Source organism: Zalophus californianus, chromosome 17 (genome assembly GCF_009762305.2).
Source record: "Zalophus californianus isolate mZalCal1 chromosome 17, mZalCal1.pri.v2, whole genome shotgun sequence".
Taxonomy (NCBI): domain Eukaryota; kingdom Metazoa; phylum Chordata; class Mammalia; order Carnivora; family Otariidae; genus Zalophus; species Zalophus californianus.
Genome location: NC_045611.1, coordinates 27,438,503 through 27,456,722, shown reverse-complemented (window position 1 = coordinate 27,456,722; position 18,220 = coordinate 27,438,503). Strand labels below are relative to the sequence as shown.

At 51.6% G+C, this 18,220-nt stretch overlaps 1 protein-coding gene across 9 annotated transcripts in view; it reads left to right on the top strand.

Annotated features, from left to right (window-relative positions):
- The first annotated feature begins 12,375 nt into the window (after positions 1–12,375).
- NLRC5 (NLR family CARD domain containing 5) overlaps positions 12,376–18,220 on the top strand; it is an 84,237-nt gene continuing 78,392 nt past the window's right edge. For all 9 annotated transcript variants that reach the window (XR_003524207.2, XM_027619115.2, XM_035725126.1 and 6 more), the window contains exon 1: positions 12,376–12,406. The gene's annotated coding sequence lies outside the window, so the exon portion shown is untranslated. The remainder of the gene's footprint in view (positions 12,407–18,220) is intronic.

Genomic DNA, 18,220 nt, shown 5'->3' with positions numbered 1-18,220 from the left:
AGGAATTGGAGGCATCAGACGGTGGCTGCTTATAGAGTGATTGTGAAGATGGAATGAGGCATGTGAAGAGCTCAGCACAGCACCTGCCATTTCATACTCCATTCAGTAAGCATTTGTGGGCCTACCATGCGCCAAGCACCTACTATGTGAAGATCTAGCACAGCCGTGATCCTGGCTCAAGGAGCTCACAGTCTAGCAGGCCCGTAAAAGAGCTCAGTGAACAGTGGCTATTACTACTCAGCAGATAGGCACATGGCCTTCTGGCTCTGGCCGCGGAAGCAAGACCACACAGCAGGAGCCTGAGACCACAGCTGTATCTCCCACTAGAACGCAGGACCGTGACAGGAACGGTCAGGGGCTGTCTTGTTCTCCCACCTCTGCCTCCCTGCCCGGGACCATTTATCGCACAGATGCTCAGTAAATATTTGTTGAGTGAATGGTGCTACGTGTCCAGTGACAGGCACAGTGAGGATCCATCAGGGAGGGAAGGGCAAGGGTAGGTGGTCAAGGAAGGAGTCCTGTAGTGGTCAGGGCAGCAACCAGCCGTAAAGGCAGAGACGTTGGCACGGGGAGCCAGGGTCATTATCAGCCTGGTTCCTGTTACTAGCTTAGGACGTGAGGCAGGTCCGCACTCCACCCCGTGTGTCCCCAGGCCTCCTGCCCCCTGGACCCAGGCTCCCCAGACCTCCCAACCTGCACCATGAGCTGCCAGGTGACGGCTGGCTTCTCCTGCCCTGGGTTCACTGGTCTGTAGGGCTCCTGGGGGCCACTGTGACGGTCAGAGTACAGCGTGGGCCTTGGGCATGGCAGGCACTCACTCAGACTTGCTCCCGTCCCGTCTGGGAGCCAAGGACAGGGGAGCCCAGGTGCAAGAGTGGTCCAGACACCCAGAAAATTCTGATTCCAGGCAGGTGTCCCCGGAAGGAGTACTTGAAGGGTGCCAGCCAGAGGACCTGGAGTTATGCTCCTGGAGAGCACCTTGCCTCATCCTGCCTCCCAAGACAGGCTGCAGGTGATGGACAGGATTTGGGAACCTCCAAAGAGGGCAAAAGTGCTGGGGAGAGGGCGGGTCAGTGTCCCAAGACCTGAACACACAGGTTGGGGGTGAAGAGTGAGCCCGGGCTCGGGAGGCCCTTTCAGCCAGCAACTCTTCCCTCTCTGGGCCTCGGCCTCTTGCTCAAAACAGAGAGGGCACAGGGGGGCTGAATGCAATGATTTCCGATTGAGGATACCAATGGTTGAGACCCAGGACTGTAGACTCAGTTTGTATTTTGGGGGAGGAGGTATTCCAGGGGCTGGGTGAGGCTGGGCTTAGCATGGTCTGGTTCAGGGGCTGCCATTTGACTGGGATCACGGGGCTCCTGTGGGTCCGGATCAAGAAGCTAGCTTTTGACCAGTATCTCTGGCCAGGGTCAGGGCTCAGGGCTCTCTCTGTGTCCCCTGCGCATAGCCATCTAACTTACACCAGAGTATGGCCCAGTCCCCCCGCCCCATCCTGAAGAAGCTGAGCTATGGCCGAGGCTGGGGGTGGCTGTAGGGGGCTGGGCCTGGGCCTGCAGCCCCTCACCACTGCCCTCCCGCCTGGTGAACCAGGAGATCACCAAGGTGGCCCAGACAGCCTTCCAGTGAACCAGCTACCCAGACATCGAGGGTGAGAGGCCATGAGGATGCTTGGCCAGGTGAGATGTGCTCTGTTCAAGTAAGTGAGGCCTGAGGTGTGAACAGGCTGGACACTGGGGTCGTGGGGAGTAGCCTGATCCTTGCTCCCAGCCCACAGAGAGAACCCAGGCCTTTCCACCTGACTTGGTTTTGGGAGCAGAAGCCTGATAGCCCTGCCCAGCCCCCAGCCATGCTTCTTCAATCTACCCTAACCTTACATGCCCCTTGGGGATATACTGGAGTGTATCAACCTCTCCAATAGCCCCAGTAAGATTCAGGCCTTGAAAGGGCCCTTCTCCACTGCCTTAGGCAGATGAGGGTCTTCCTTTTGGTAAATGGAGGCAGGGTAACAAGATTTCTTGGCAAAATGGGTTTCCTGACTCTCCAAGGGCTGAAGCATGATAGGGCCCAGGAACCTTTACAAATGATGTCTCGGTTTATCTTCCTCACATCCCGCTGATAGCCCTGCTCACCGAACAAGAAGGAACTGAAAGAGGTCAAGCGGCTTGAAGGTCACTCGGAGACAGACAGCAGCAGGCTCAGGCTGGGTCCATGTCTGTGTGTGTGTCTGAGGCCCAAGGGGTGGGGAAGACACTATTCGGAAACCTTATCTCTGTCCTAAAACCGACCTCCTCCTCCTCCCCCACCTCCCCACAGATAGGCTCATCCCAAGTGGATCCCTGCTTTACCCAGGGAATCTGATGCTGGAGTCGGTGTAAACGTCTTGCAGCCACTAGGGGGTGCTGGTGGGATGCTGGAATGTGGCTTTACCTTTCTTGAGAAAAGCACCAGCCCGCAAGGGTTTGGAGTGAGGGTGTCCTAGATCCAGCCCCTCATTCCCTGTGGGACCTTGGTCTTCAGTTTCCCCGTCTGTAAAAATGAGGATAAAGCCATCCTAGACCTATGTCACAAGAGGTCAGAGATGACAGATGTGCCTTTGAAAGTACAAAGAAATATTATCCTTAATAAATCACCGATAATTCGCAAAGGCCAGATTGTCATAGAGTGAATTTCATTAATATATAACTGTTATCCAAAAGAGACATGGGTAGAGTAGAGTTAATATATGATTGGCCATGATTGACTTTAGGTGGAGCTGGGTAATGGGGACAGTGAGAATTCTTTGCATCGCTCTCTCAAGAAGGAATAGAACAGAACAGAGAAGGAAGACAGCAGATATGTCTGGACTCTGGCTTCTGGGCACAGTATAGCATAGTGGCTTAAAATACAGGATTTGGGGGGCTCCTGGGTGGCTCAGTCGGTTAAGCGTCTGCCTTCGGCTCAGGTCATGATCCCAGGGTCCTGGGATGGAGCCCCGCATTGGGCTCCTTGCTCGGCGGGGAGCCTGATTCCCACTCTCCCTCTACCTTCCACTCCCCCTGCTTGTACTCTCTCTCTCTCTTTCTCTGTCAAATAAATAAATAAAATCTTTTTAAAAAAATACAGGATTTGGGCTGGGACAGACTCAGGATTAAATCCCAGTTCTATGGAGGCCACGTAAGCTCTCTGAGCCATTTCCATCTGTGTTCAGTGGGTGCAACAGTGGTGAGCACCTCATGGGGTGGTTGCGAGGATCAAAGTGGGAAATGCAAACAGACCCTCAGTGCAGTGCCTGGCACCCAGTAGATGCTTGGTGCACGATAGCTATTTCCTTGTGTCATGTTCTACAGGCTGAGGTCAGGCCCGTGGTGAGGGCTTGGGTGGGTCGAGAAGTATGAGAGTCTGAATGGGTCCCCGTGGCCCCCTGTCTCCCTGCCTCCGGTCTCTGCCCTCTGGTCTTTGCTTCCCAGGGGACCTCACTGGGACCCATCTTTGATCATGCTCCTCGTGCCCACCCTGGAGGCCCAAGGCCTGACTGCTCTTGAGAGTCCTAAGACTAACCTGCTTAGGTTAGTCCTGCTGTTTTTTGGGAGCCCCCTGTAGCCAACAGCAATGACAACCATTATAACAGCCACTGCTAAGCTCCTTCTAGATGTGAGGCACTGAGCTAGGTGCTTTATGTATTGCTTCATTCGGTGCTCATGACCACTGCTCGTGTCCAAGCCTATGTTCATCATTTACACGCTGGGACACTGTTAGTAAGTGCCAGAGCTGGGTTTGAGCCCAGCCATGATGCCCTCAAAGACTGTACTCCATGCCCCTGCTGGGTGGGCATTATCCAGGCCATAAGGCCTTGTGGGGGGCTGAAACTCCATGACCAACCCCAAGGCTCAGAGAGCCCCAGCAAGAGGATGTGACTTTCAGTTACTCCTAGTTCCAAAGTTGACCTCAGGCGGGCTCCTTGAAGGTCGTAGGCTCCTTAGAGGTAATGGGCTTTGCCCGCTCTGCCCAGTGGCAGTGGTGTCCATAATCCACTTCCCAAAGTGAGGTTCCACTAAGAATCCATGACCCCCCACCTTCAACAGACCTTTGCCCTTTGTGCATAAGCCCTCCCTCGGCTTTCTGGTCAGTCCACTTCTCTATCCACAGCAATGACGTCTTTGGTCCTTCTCTACCATCCTGGAATTTCTGGCTGCCCCCTCCTGTCTGTCTCCCAACTCTCTCCCCACAAACAGCCTTGCCCCCTACTTCCCAGATTGCTGGGCAGTGTGGCCAACAGAACCGCTCCCTCATCTTCCTGTTCCCCATACCACCAACTCACCCATTTTCCCGTTATTCTTTTCCTGCCCCCTTTTTTTTTTTTTTTAAGATTTTATTTGTTTATTTGACAGAGTGAGAGACAGCGAGAGAGGGAACACAAGCAGGGGGAGTGGCAGAGGGAGAAGCAGACTCCCCGCGGAGCAGGGAGCCCGAGGCGGGGCTCGATCCCGGGACCCCGGGATCACGACCTGAGCCGAAGGCAGCCGCTTCACGACTGAGCCACCCAGGCGCCCTTTCCTCTCCTGTTCTTTTTTTTTTTTTTTTTTTAAAGATTTTATTTATTTATTTGAGAGAGAGAGAGAGAATGAGAGATAGAAAGCACGAGAGGGAAGAGGGTCAGAGGGAGAAGCAGACTCCCTGCCGAGCAGGAAGCCCGATGTGGGACTCGATCCCGGGACTCCAGGATCATGACCTGAGCCGAAGGCAGTCGCTTAACCAACTGAGCCACCCAGGCGCCCTCCTCTCCTGTTCTAACAGAGGATGGTTCTTCCCTTCTGAACTGCAGACCAACCCCTTCCAGCCTGTGAATTCAGCTCGCGAACATCTCTCTCCTTCCAACTATGCAGCTCAGAATCTTGGGCTTGCCCTTGACCTGCTCTTCCCCCTCACTGAGTCCTGTCTATCTGTTTCCATCTCCTCCCTAGGCCCGGCTGCCACGCTCTCTTATGGGGACTGATCTATAGCCTCCTGCGTCCTGAAGCCCCGTACAATCTCTTGCCCACAGCAGCCTCAAGGAGTGAAACTGACCATTCACTTGCCTGCTGAAAACTCGTCAAGGATAAAGAGTCTTAGGATACAGGCAAAACCGTGGCCTCCAGGTTCCTGTATTATCTGGCGCTCATCTACCGTTCAACCGAGGTGTTTTGGACCTAGCATAATTGTTCAGTTCCAGGTCTTGTTCCATCAGCTCTGGAAAGTTCTCAGTCACTGTCTCTCCGATTGCTGCCTCTCCCCTGCTGTATCTGTTCTTAACTTCCTGAATTTCCATTAGACTCACGTGGGACCCTCTCACTCCACCCCACGTGTCTTAGCCGCTCGGCATGTCTTAGTTGCTTTCCATATCTTCATTAGCTCAATGCTAAATTCTGAATCATTTCTGTAGATACCTCTTTCAGTTCTCTCATTCTTTTTGTACCCGTGTCTAATCCATTTACTTATTCACTGAGTTTTTCATTTTAATATCAATAATTTTTATTTCTAGAAATTCTATTGAGTTCATTTTCCAAGCTAACTTTTCTTCCTTCCTTCCCTTTCTTTTTCTCTTTTCTTTTTTCTTTCTTTTTTTCTTTTCCTTTCTTTCATTTTCTTTCTTTTTTCTTTCATTTTCTTTCTTTTTCTTTCTTTCTTTCTCTCTTTCTCTCTTCCTCTCTCTTCCTCTCTCTCTCTTTCTCTCTCTCTCTTTCTCTCTTTCTCTTTCTCTCTCTCTCTTTCCCTCTTTCTTTCTTTCTTTTATTCATTCATTCATTCATTCATTCATTCATCCCTGGAGTCCTGTGACTTTATTATGGCTCTCTTTCCTTAATCAGTGAAAACTTAGTTCCTTTGTAGCGTCTTCCAGGTGGTTCTATTCCGTCAGCTCCTCGGGGTGCTTCCCCTCCAATTGGTTGTGTTCTGCTAGCTCTCTCTGGTGGTACATGGTTTCCTTGTATGGCTTTTCATTTTCATTTTCATTTTCACTTTTCATTTACTTACAAGCCCATCTTTACTGGAATTTGGTTGTCCTGTGGACAGACTGCTCTCTGAATTACCTACATTTCCTTAGAGGGTGGTTTTGCATTTATCTCTGCCAGGAACCCCAGAGTTGACTTTATTCATTCGTCTGGATGTTTTTCTAGGTTCTTTCCTCAGCTCAGGAAGTCCTACAGCACGTTGACAGTATAAATACATACTTTATCACTGCGTGTGCATGAGCTGGGGTTTTCCATTTATATCCACACCCAGCCCCACGCCAACATTCCCTGTGGCCGCCTTCTTCACTTTCCTTTTCACGGAAGGGAGATGTCTCTATCCCACCTCCTCATCTTGCTTCGTTCCCTCCGAGGGTGTTAAGACCCCAGGCGGGTGTGGTTTGGACCCACATCCTCATCCTTATCTCTCTGGGCTACTTTACTTACAATTTAGCTCTCAGTTCTCTGCATCTCCAGTACCTGAGATTATCCCTTTCTTTCTTTTGAGCTCGGCTATGTATTAAATAAAACCTTTTGTTGTAATATAGCCATTGGTTCAGTTGTTTTTTGAGGAGAGATCTCCTTGAGCCCAGCCCAACAGTCCACAAACTGGAGGTCCTGCTGACCTGCCCAGGCTACCTTGGGCCACACCCCCCAGCTCCATCCCCTGCATTAGTCATGCTCCCTCTAAAGGACCTTTGCACATGCTGTTGCCTCTGCCCAGAATGCTTTCCCTATTGCTTTTGAGTCTGACTGTGACATAAAAGCTTTTTAGGAATCTGTGAACCAAGACTTTTACGGGCAGGAATGCTTCCAGAAGGCAGATTTAACAGGATCTCAACGGGCAGGGAGAGAGCTGTGGGAAAGTGTCCTGGCTGGGGGGGGGGATTTGGGGAGGGAAATGGATGGGACAACACTGATGGGACCCGAGGGGCGCTAGGGAGGCGGTACTCCTAGTGCGGCTGAGGGGAAGGGTTGTTTTGGGGTGTGAAGGGCTTGCAGGTCAGGAGGTAGGTCGGTATCATGTCTTAGAGTCTTAAAGGCCAGAAGGAGGCAGCAGAAACCACAGAAGGCTTGGGGGTTGGTGGGGGGCAAGATGACATGGGGGAGCCGGTATGAGATGGCTGGATTGAGAGGCATGAAACCGAGCCCCTGCTAAAATGGCAGAGAGCAGGAACAGCCGTCCAGGACCAGCAGGGCCCACCCCTTCGCTGTACAGAGGGAGCTCCAGAGGCTGGAACTGGAAGGACACTTATTCACGGTCATCTGTTACATTCATACCAGAGCGAAGAGTTTCTGTGTCCCCGGTACTTGTATGTAAGCATGTACGTATGTATGTAATGTACATCTGTATGTATTTTCAACAATATCTATTGAGGGGCGCCTGGGTGGCTCAGTCGTTAAGCGTCTGCCTTCGGCTCGGGTCATGATCCCAGGGTCCTGGGAAGCAGGAAGCCTGCTTCTCCCTCTCGCACTCCCCCTGCTTGTGTTCCCTCTCTCACTGTCTCTCTCTGTCAAATAAATAAATAAAATCTTAAAAAAAAAACCCACAACAATATCTATTGAAGTCTTAATCTGGGCCAGGCCCATACGGTTCCTGACTTTATGAAACTTACAGCCTAATGGGTAGAGGTGCCAATAACTAACCAGCAAAAGACTATCTAACCACTAACTGTGCCCAGAGTTATGAAGGAAAAAATCGAGTAGTCAGGGAAGGTGTAACAGAACTCATGACTCACTCTCAAGAAGCTATTCGAAAGTTCTCTGTGGGTCACACTTGGGCATATATCAAAATCACCTGCAGGGGGTGCTAAAACAGATTCTTGGGCCCACCCTCAGAACTTCAGATTTGGTGGGAAGGAGCCTGCATTTCTAACAAGTTCCCTCTCTGCCCGGAAGCTGCCTGCGGAGGGTCCACACTTGGAGTAGTGCCCAGCTAGTCTACTTGGTCTCTAGAGAGTAAAAATGCAGGTAAATTCCACCGCCAGCAGACGAAGCCCCACCTTGCTTTGATGCCGCTTTCATTTTGGAGGCACAGGCCATTGCTGTGTGGGAAGGTCCTGGTGCACATTGTTTTCTGATCTCCAGGAAGTTGCTGGGAAGGTGGATAAGTGAGAATCTGGGACAGGAAGGGCCCACGTGACCCCAAAGCCACAGATGCTGGGAAACCACTAACTTGATCTTTCAGAAGATCAAGAGTGAGGCCTGACCCCACGATTTCCTGGGGTCCATGGCTGCCCACACTCTCCAACCACTCTGTGCAGAGAAGTCCAGGGTCCTGAGAGGACCACAGTGAATCTGCTCACTTTCCCCCGGAATGCCATCACTACCAACTAGGCCCGCTATTCCAAAAGGAAGCTCTTCCTAAGCCTCTGGGATTCCCAGTATGTGCTGCTGAGGGGGGGGAGGGGTGGCAGACTCCCCAAATCTCTTCCTGGTCCCTCTGGTGTCAGGCACAGATATTGGTGGGGAAATATGGCGCCTTCCTCCCAGGACTTATGACCTGACTGCTGGGGAGACAGGACCCCTACCTAGACTTTTTTCTTTTAGGTAAGCTCTACACCCAACATGGGGCTCGAACTCATGACCCCCAGTTGCATGCTCTACGGACTGAGCGAGCCAGGCAACCCCTCCTACTGAGACTCTTAAATAGGAGGAAGAATCAGCATGAAGACCAGAGGTGGGGGGGGTGGCAAGAGGAAGGGACCCTCTGAGCCAAGGCCTCGCAGTTGGGACGGCAGATCTCAAGAGGGTGCTCAAGACAGCTCTCTTAGGAAGGGTCTTAACTACTAGGCAGAGGCACTTAGGATTATTCCTAGAGTTTCTTTTCTGGGGGACGAGGGCAACAGAGGGCCACATTCTCCTTTCTTTTCGATTTCCGAATTAAACTGAAGACTTTTCAACTCGAGAGAGGGAAATGCTCTTGGAGAGACAGGAAGAGACAAGCTCTGTAGTTCATTCTATCTTACAGAGCAGACAGGAGGCACTCAAGGAAATGAGGCAACAGGACCGAAGGCAGTAAGACCGTACAATCTTTCCCTTGTCTCTTCCTGTGACCCACCCTTCTCCCTGGGTGTCTGTTGGAAAGGCCCTTAGGTGGCAGGTGGTATGGATGAAGGGGGTTGAGAAGTGCAAGAGAGCAATGGCGGGGCCTTGGTTTCCCCTCCGTGGAATGGCATGACAGTCAGAGCCCACCCCAGGGCTTAGCAGGCACCACTCAGAAGAGGTACCCCCTGACGTGGGGAGCAGGACGAGATTTGTGGGATGGGATGTGCTTTATCACAGGCATATAGATGCGTGCCTGCCTGGGCTGCAGGGCCATCTGCCCCGTGGGTCACTTGGGTACCCAGGGAGCACTGACACTGGCCCTTTGATGGGCACAGAAGCTCCAAGTCTGTCCAGAGCTTCCTGTGGTCAGTGATCACCACAGTGGTCATCCTTGAGGTCAGGTGTGGGCTGGAGGAGTGTTGGGGGACATGAGCCTGATGGGGAGGCACTCACTCACCTTTTAGCTCTCCTCGGGCAGAGCTGCAAATGCCTCTGACCCTCCAGCCATGGGGAGTCCGGGGTCGCCTTCCTCCGAGGCAGCTCTTCCTGCTGGTGGCGTTGCACACCCATGCACCGGCCAGAGCGTGGATCCCTGTTTCTGGGTTGACCCAGAGAATATTATCTCTGCCACCACACAGGATGCCTCAACCCTCTTTAAGGGCACAGGTCTCCGACTGGCAGCCTGATGTGGCAGAAAGAGCCGTGGGCTGGAAGGCTGGGACCTGGTGCAAGCCCAGCCCTGAGAGCCTCAGTTTCCCTTCCTATAAAATGAGAGTGTTGGATTTGATGCTCTCCAAATTCCCTTTTGACCCCAACATTGTAGGATATTCATCCATATAAGGTGACGCTAATGGGGGAAATTCAGACCCCCTTACCGGGGTGTGCAGGGGGTATTTTGGAAGGCCCTGTCGAGAGCTTTCTGCTCCCTTCCCCACAGGATACACTGAGCCGGCCTTGACTTTCTTTTGGACATCTGCTTGCCCATGTGGCTTTGACAGAAGGTGAAGCTAGAATTGGCCTGGCTGGGTTTCTTTGTCTTCCCCTTGGTCGGCAGAGAGCATGTCTCAGAGCTTCTCTCCCCTTCCCCCCAGCCCCAGCACTGGCCCCTTTCAGCCCCCTTGCCCACCCAAAGGTGGGCATTAGAGGTGCCATCTCCCCCGCTGACCAGGCTCCTGCATGAGTTGTCACTCATCCTGTTCCGTGCGACTCCAGTGTTGGACAGCGAATAGGGGGGCAGAGGGGGCTTCGGGTCCTGAGGGTGGCGGGGAGGTTAAGGGCCCCTCACAGAGGTCTGCCTTCTGGTAGAAGAGGAGGATGGAGGCTCTAAAAAGCAAATCAGGCTTTAACCTGGAAGAGACACCTCTCACAAGCATGTTTTCAGCCAGACCACCTTATGCTCAGAGCAGGTCTTCTTACCCTGAGGCCATAATACAGAAGTTTTCTATCATCCCAGCCTTGGGAGGCACCAGGTTCCAGGAAGGATGTGTGGAGAAAATACCTCCTGCCACACTGGCCAAATGGGATGGGGAAAGAGGAAGACACTAGCATGTGCAAAGTCCCTGGGGCAGAAGGAATCAATCATGGCAGATTCAGGAAACAGTGGAGGGGTGTCTGGGTGGCTCAGTTGGTTAAGCATCTGACTCTTGATTTTGGCTTGGGTCAGGATCTCCGGGTCATGGGATGGGGCTCTGCACTGGGTGTGAGGCCTGCTTATTCTCTCTCAGCCTCCCTCTCCCTCTGCCCCTCCCCCTCCCAAAAGAAAAAGAAACATAATGGAGGCCAATATAGCGCAGAGAACAAAGAGGAGAGAGAGATGAGGTCAGGGTCCACATCATGAAGGTGCCAAAAGGGCCTGGCCTGTATTTTGCTGACTAGGAGGCAAGAGAGATGCCCCTTCACCTTTGGGAACATTTGATGGGAGGCCACCATCTTCTGAGCCAGGTTCCTTCTAACCCCTGCTCTGGCCCCTTCAAGTGCCCTCCTGGGCTTGTTTTTGTTTTTTTCAAAGATTTTATTTATTTATTTTGACAGAGAGAGCACAAGCAGGGGGAATGGCAGAGAGAGAGGGAGAAGCAGACCCCCGCTGAGCAGGGAGCCCATGGGGGGAGGGGGCTCGACAGGGGGCTCCATCCCAGGACCCTGGGATCATGACCTCGGCCAAAGGCAGACACTTAACGGACTGAGCCACCCAGGAGCCCCTCTCTTGGGCTTGTTTCTCTTTATCTCTTAGGGCCCAAAGCAAGGGTGTGGCTCACTAAGCAGACCAGGAACACTGATGGAGACTGGCAGGCAGAGCCTCTAGCAGGGTCAAGGTGGCTCTAGTAAAGGTGTCTGGCCAGTCGTTGGAGAGTAGGACTTAAATGCAGGGTGTCTGACACCGATGTAACCACTAACTTGAGGTACCCTCATACTCACATGGGACGGAAGTGATCTGAGAGTTGCAAGCTGTCACGGGGAGGTGAGTGGAAGACCTTCCTGGCAGGCTGACTTGTCCCCAGGATGGTTGTGTCCTCTGCAGGAGGAGGGGAGCTCCCTGTCCCCGGAGGGGTGCAGAAGAGCCAGGAGGTTGTAGTGGAGCTTTGGAGGGGTAGTTAGACCAGCCCCTGCTCAGGACTGCTGCAGAGCCCCTCCGGCGGGGAGCCAGCTCATCTTATTTCTGTCCCGGTGGCCCTCTTGGTTCCTCTCTTTCTCATCTCTCCCTGTTCCCCTGGGACCAATTCGTTCACCTCTCTCAGCCTCAGTTTGCTCATCTGTAAAATGGGGCCATGCTTTGCGTCTGCATTTTAGGGTTATTCTGAGGATTAGATAAATTCCTAGATAGTGTCTGGCACCGGGTCAGGGAGCCGAAGGCTCAGTTAATAAGACCAATTATTGCTGTTGCCCCCTTCTCCCCTCCTTTCATTCTGAGAGCACCGCGGGACAGGGGCCAGGCCCACTGGGTTCTCCTCTTTCCCACCCCATCCGCGCCTCCTCAGTGTCCCAGGAGGCCGGGAGAGGGGAACTCAGCCCGGGGTCCTCCTGCGGCGCCCTGACCCCCTCCACGCGCGCGCGCCCGCCCCTACCTCCGAGTCGCCTCCCGGGGCCGTGCCTTGGCCGGGGCGCACGGCGTGGGGAGCGCGGGAGCCGCCGTGCGCCCCCGCCCAGCCCGCGCCCCCGCCGGCAGCGGCGCTTCGAATCCACGTGATTTCCCGGCAGTGGCCGCCGGCTCTCAGCGCTGGCCCGGCCGCTCTCTGCCGGGTTTCAGTTTCGTGCGCCGCGCGGCGAGGCAGGAGCGCGGCGAGGCCGGAGCGCGGCGAGGCCGGAGCGCGGCGAGGCCGGAGCGCGGCGAGGCCGGAGCGCGGCGAGGCCGGAGCGCGGCGAGGCCGGAGCGCGGCGAGGCCGGAGCGCGGCGGGTGAGTGGAGAGCCGCCCCGGGGCTGCGAGTCCGGCCGGGCGAGCGGCGCGGGGAGGAGGGGGTGCCCGAGGGCGCTGGGCAGGGGGGGGGGGGCTGGCCGCAGGGACCGACGGACCGGTGGACAGATGGGGCGCCCGCTGCTCGGCGGAGTTTGGGGGGCAGGGGTGCGAGCCGCAGAGGGAGGCAAGTCGGGGTCACCCGGGCAGAGGGGCGGGGTACGCGGCTGCGCTCCCCTTTCTCCCCACCCTCCCAACGCTCCTGGAACTCTTTTAATTGCTTTTTAAAGAATTACAGCAGCGGGAGGTGGGGGGAGGGGCGAAATTGATAAAGGGGATCAAGAGTTACAAACTTTGTTGGATACACAAGTAAGTCCTAGAGATCTACTGTACAGCCTAGAGCCTAGAGCAAACACGCACAAATAATAATAGAGGACAGGAGGAAACCTTTGCAGGTGATGGATAGGCTTAGGGCATAGCTTGTGGTGACGATTTCTCAGATGCATACTCACCTCTTAGCTCATGAGGTTGTATACATTAAATAAGCACAGCTTTTTGCATGTCACTCATACCCCAGTAAAGTGCTTTACAAAAAAGAGGTGCAAACTTTCAGTTATGAAATAAATAAGTCAGAGGTGAATGCACAGCAGGAGTATAGGCGGTGACAGAGGGTAGCTACACGTGTATAGAATTGTGGAATCGCTGTTCTACACCTAAAACTAATATAAGATTGTATGGCAACTCTACCTCAATAATAATTTTTTAAAAAAAGCATTATAGAAGTCACGCGGCTCATTCTGCACAATTTAGACTTTTTAGCCTAAATATGCTTTTAGAAATTATGGACAGTGCCGCCCCTATCCGAGGATAGAAGGAACAGAGTTAGTTAGGTTTAGCCGTGCCAACTTGCTGGTTTGGATATAAGGAAGCCCCGTGTAACCACCACTCAACTCCAGCATTCCTCAGCCCCGGTTCATCTCTGCCACACCTCATTTTGAAACAAATGGCAAACAGACATCACAGCATTTCAACCAAAGTATCTCAGAATGCACTAAAAGATAAGGAATCTTTAAAAAAAAAAAAAACACAAAAAACATAACCACAGTACCATCTGAAGCATTTTAAGAATAATTTCTTTGTGTCAAATTGCCACAGACTATATCTGATGAACGTTTTAACCTCACAATAGGGTGAATACATGGGCATCATTTTGTTACTTGCTTTTTTGCATTTTATATGGTTTTCAGCCATTTTTCTCACTCAGGAGGTCAGGACCCTAGAGTTTGCTGAGGTGGCCATTTGGGGAGGTATGAGAGAGGTCCTCCACCTTCATCCTAGTTTGCATCCGTTTTATGTCGGGGGTTCTTCCGTTTCCTTTTTAAAAGTTTGGGGGTTTGGGATGCCTCGGTGGCTCAGGCGTTAAGCATCTGCCTTTGGCTCAGGGCATGATCCCAGGGTCCTGGGATCGAGCCCCGCATCGGGCTCCCTGCTCAGCGGGAAGCCTGCTTCTCCCTCTCCCACTCCCCCTGCTTGTGTTCCCTCTTTCGCTGTGTCTCTCTCTGTCTAATAAATAAATAGAATCTTAATAAAATAAAAGATTGACTTAAAAAAACAGTTTGAAAACCAGCGCATCCTAGCCTCCCAAACCTGGGGGTGTCAGGAGGTGGGCTGTAGCCCCAGGCCAGTACCTAGAGCCTCCTCCCTCCAAACTGCTTTTCCTTCTCTGTGAGAAGCAATAAGCCCAGAAAGGCATTCGGCTTGGTCTCTTGCTGGAGAACAGAATGGGAGGGAAAACGGATTATTTCAAGGTGCGTGCGGGCTTTCCTGCAGCAGGCTTCCCTCAAGCCTTGCGCAGCTAGAGGGCCGACTGGCTGCCGATCGTGCTCACCTGCCTTGTCCCCAGACACGGCACACGGCCTGCCCGGCACCTGGTGTGGGAGGCAGGCGGACCACGGCCCTCATCTGTGAACTGTGGGCGAGAATGCGTCCTTCAGAGCATGCCTCACAATTGGACGAGATATGCCCCAGGGCCTGGTCCACCTCAAAGCACATGGAGAGCAGTGGGTCCTCAGTGAAGGCAGACCAGCAGAAGGGAAAGTTCTCTGGAAGAGTTTGTATGGTATGCTTAGCTTTACACCACCACCCGTTACAGAGGTGACTGGATGTTTGCAGGGCCGGGTCCGTCTCTCTGTCCCCCAACACACATACCCCCCTGTCCGCTGAGGAAAATGCCACAAAACTTCTTAGTATGTCTTTTTCCAGCTGTGATAAATTGAATTGTGTCCCTGAGAAAGATACGTTGAAGTCCTCGAACTCAGTATCTGAGTTGTGATATTATTTGGAAATAGGTTCATAGCAGATGTAATTAGTTAAGATGAGGTCGTACCAGAGTAAGTGGGTCCTTAATTCGGTATCACCGGTGTCCCTATAAGAGAGGAGGTCAGCTTATGAAGATGGAGACACGCCATGAGCTGACAGTCATGTGACAACAGAGACAGAGATCAGAATGGTGCATCTATAAGGCCAGGAGCCCCAAGAATTGCCAGCAACCAGCAGAAACCAGAAAAGGCAAGGAAGGATCCTCCCACTCACAGAGGGTGCTTTGTTACAACTGTAACCAAGCTAGGAAGCTAATTCACCAGCCCAGAAGCTGGCTTCTGCTTTCCAGGGTTGGCCTAAAGATCAAGCAAATAAACACAAGTGCCAATACTTTGTAAAAACTTTCTGTAGGTGTTCTGAGGACATAAACTATTGGTGTCCTTTGCCAGATCTAATTTTTGAGCATTGGCTGGTAGCCCCAAGTCTACCTTGGCTGAAACCCAGTCTACAAGGAAAACACCCAGAGGATTTGCTAAGGAAAAAATAAAAAAAATGAAAAATGATCAGTCTGGCTGTTGGGGTAGGCTGCCTGGAGAAGACAAGATTTTTGATCCCTCTGGCCACCCTGGAGAACCTGTCTCTCCCACACACTGTACTTAAAACCATTGTAAAAGTGTTGGGGCAGGCAAGCACTTGGTTATATGTGGGACTTGTTGTTACCTGTAAACTGGGCATGATTGTGTCACCCATATGCTATCTGGGGGTTCTTGGGTCCTTGAGAGCTGAGTAAAGTTGGCATGAACCCCCATTCTGTTCCTTTGGGAAGCCCTAAGTGTTCTTTAGCCGTCTGTGAATCTGGAGGGTGGAGGTGTATATGAGCTTAGTTCCTCTGGCCATCTCTGATCCCAGACTCTTCTTCTGCTCTGTGATCATCCTTTCTCCCTAGTTGACCAGGGCATGAAACCAGTCATTTTCCTGGGATGGAGAGATGAGAGTCGTGGGGAAATGTGAGTTCACTCATTTATCCTGCTTGTTTCAAGCCTGACTCTCTGTGATGGGACTCCTGCTCCATCCTTTGGGTCACTCCAGAGTCTTCTGATAAATTCTCAGACACAGGAGTCTTCCCCAGAAAGGCTTTTAGCAGCCCTTCTCCCCGAGATGCCTCTGACATTTAGCAAAGGAGAACTTCAGAGTGCCTGCGGGAACACTGACTTGACCTCAGATGACCTCTGTTTGCACTTTGATTTCCAGTCATTTTTCTATGTGTGTATATTCATATTTTTTAATGGACTCATACATAAAAACCAAAATGGAATTATACTTTTTAAAGTGAATAAAATGGAATTACCCATTAAAGGAAAAGTACATCGTATATCGTTTTTGAAATTATTTCATTTTGAGTAGCTAACACATTCATATAGTAAAATAATATAAAACATTCAAATAGGTGTATAATGAAAAGTAAATCTCCCTCCTTCCCCTGTCTCCCAGCCACCTGACTACCCTCCCTGAAAGCACCAATGTTATCAGGTTCTTACATCTCCTTCCAAAGATCATTCAGGTGGGCCTTTACAAACATGGATACAGATTAATAGATATCCCCCTTCTCACAAATGGTGATATACTCTATAGTGTTTTTTATCTTTTTTAAAATTTAATGCAATTTGGAAATTTTCCACATCAAAACAAAAAATCTGCTTTTTTCTTTTTAACAGCTACAGAGTATTTCATTCTATGGTTGTGCCATAATTAATTTAACTACTGTTGGGCATTTGGGTTGTTTCCAATCTCTTGCCATCCCAAACAGTGCTGTAATGAATATCTTTGTTTAAGCATCATGTGTGCATATGTGAGAATAAATCTTTAAGAAGAACATCCAGGAGGGATGCCTGGGTGGCTCAGTCGGTTAAGCGTCTGCTTTCGGCTCAGGTCATGATCTCAGGGTCCTGGGATCGAGTCCCGCGTCGGGCTCCCTGCTCAGCGAGGAGTCGGCTTCCCCTCTGCCCCTCCCCACTGCTTGCACACATGTCCACGCTCTCTCTTGAACTCTTTCTCTCTCTCATAAATAAATAAAATCTTGAAAGAAAGAAAGAAAGGGAGGGAGGCAGGGGGAACAGGGACAGGAGGGAGGATGAACAGACATCCAGGAATGGATTTGCAAGGTCAAAGGAAATAACGCAGTTTGAACTTTGATAAATATGGCAAATTACCCTCCTTAAGTGTTGGACTAAATCTCATTCCCAGCAGCAACGTGCGAGGGGGCCTGCTTCCCACACCTGCCCCCGCAGGCGTGTTATCAAACTTTTCCCTATTTGCAGACCTGGGAGATGAGTAATGAGGTCTTGCCCCCACCATTTCTCTTACCTTTTCAAATATTTAAGGGTCATTAGTAGTTCATTTTTCATAGCCTGTCTATTCATATTCTTTTTCCACTTGTCCATTGGATTGGTAGTCTTTTTCCTATTTAGTTGTGAAAGCACTGTACATATTAGGGAAACTCTTTATCATATGAGTATACTGGCATTTTAAGTGGCCGCATAGTTGTCCATAGGATGGTGGAACCATATCTACCCTTTTTAAGCGTTTAGATTGGGTCTTGTTTTTTTCTACCCATGGACTGTGTCCTCTGTTTTATATATTAAGAAAAAAACCCCACACACCAAGTGTGACATTTTAATTCTTCCCACGTTTCCCACCAGATTGCTCTCAGGAAGGGAAGTAGTTTTGGGAAAATAAACCTTGATTAGGATTGGGGCGGGTGGGGCCTGTGGGCAAAGTGGCAGCAGGAACCGGGACGCAGTGAGCCGGGCAGGCTCTTTGCACGGCGCCTGAGTGCGGTGGGAGTGCTAGGGGTGCGGTGTTGTGTTTGCTCCCAAGAGAAGGGAGGAGAGAGGGAAGCTGGAGAAAGGCAAGGCCACGCAGGGAGGAGACCCCCCCCCCAACACACACACAGGAACTTCTTGATGGGGTGATGCCCCTTACTCCACAGGAGGTGGGTATTGACAGCACTGATGCCTGCCTGGCTCCGCCCAGCAATCATTAGCCTACTCAGCACAGAATTTCCAGAACATGTCAGGTCCTGTGCTGGGCACTGGGTTACAGCTGAGAACATGACAAGTCTCACGGATGTGCCAACAGAAACAGGTAATAAACAAGTCACAGGTACGTGACTGCAGGGAAGAAAGACAAGTTAGGCGAGAGGGTGGGCACCCTGGGGCTGCGGGAACGGTTGTGTTTGGAGAGGCCAGGCACGGCCCTCCCATGAGGGGCACCAGGACAGTTGAGGGGTGTGAGGCAGGGGGCCATGAGCCCTGTTGATGTCTGGAGGAAGAGGGAACCAGGCAGAGACAATGGGAAGAATAAAGGAGGAGAGGAGGGAAGGAGCAAGGGAAGGTGGCGGACTTGTTTCAAGTCTTCTGTGCTCAACATGCTTATTGCAAGTTAATTTTTGTGCACGTAATTTAACAAAAGGCTGGACCTGCAGCAGGAGCCGCCCCC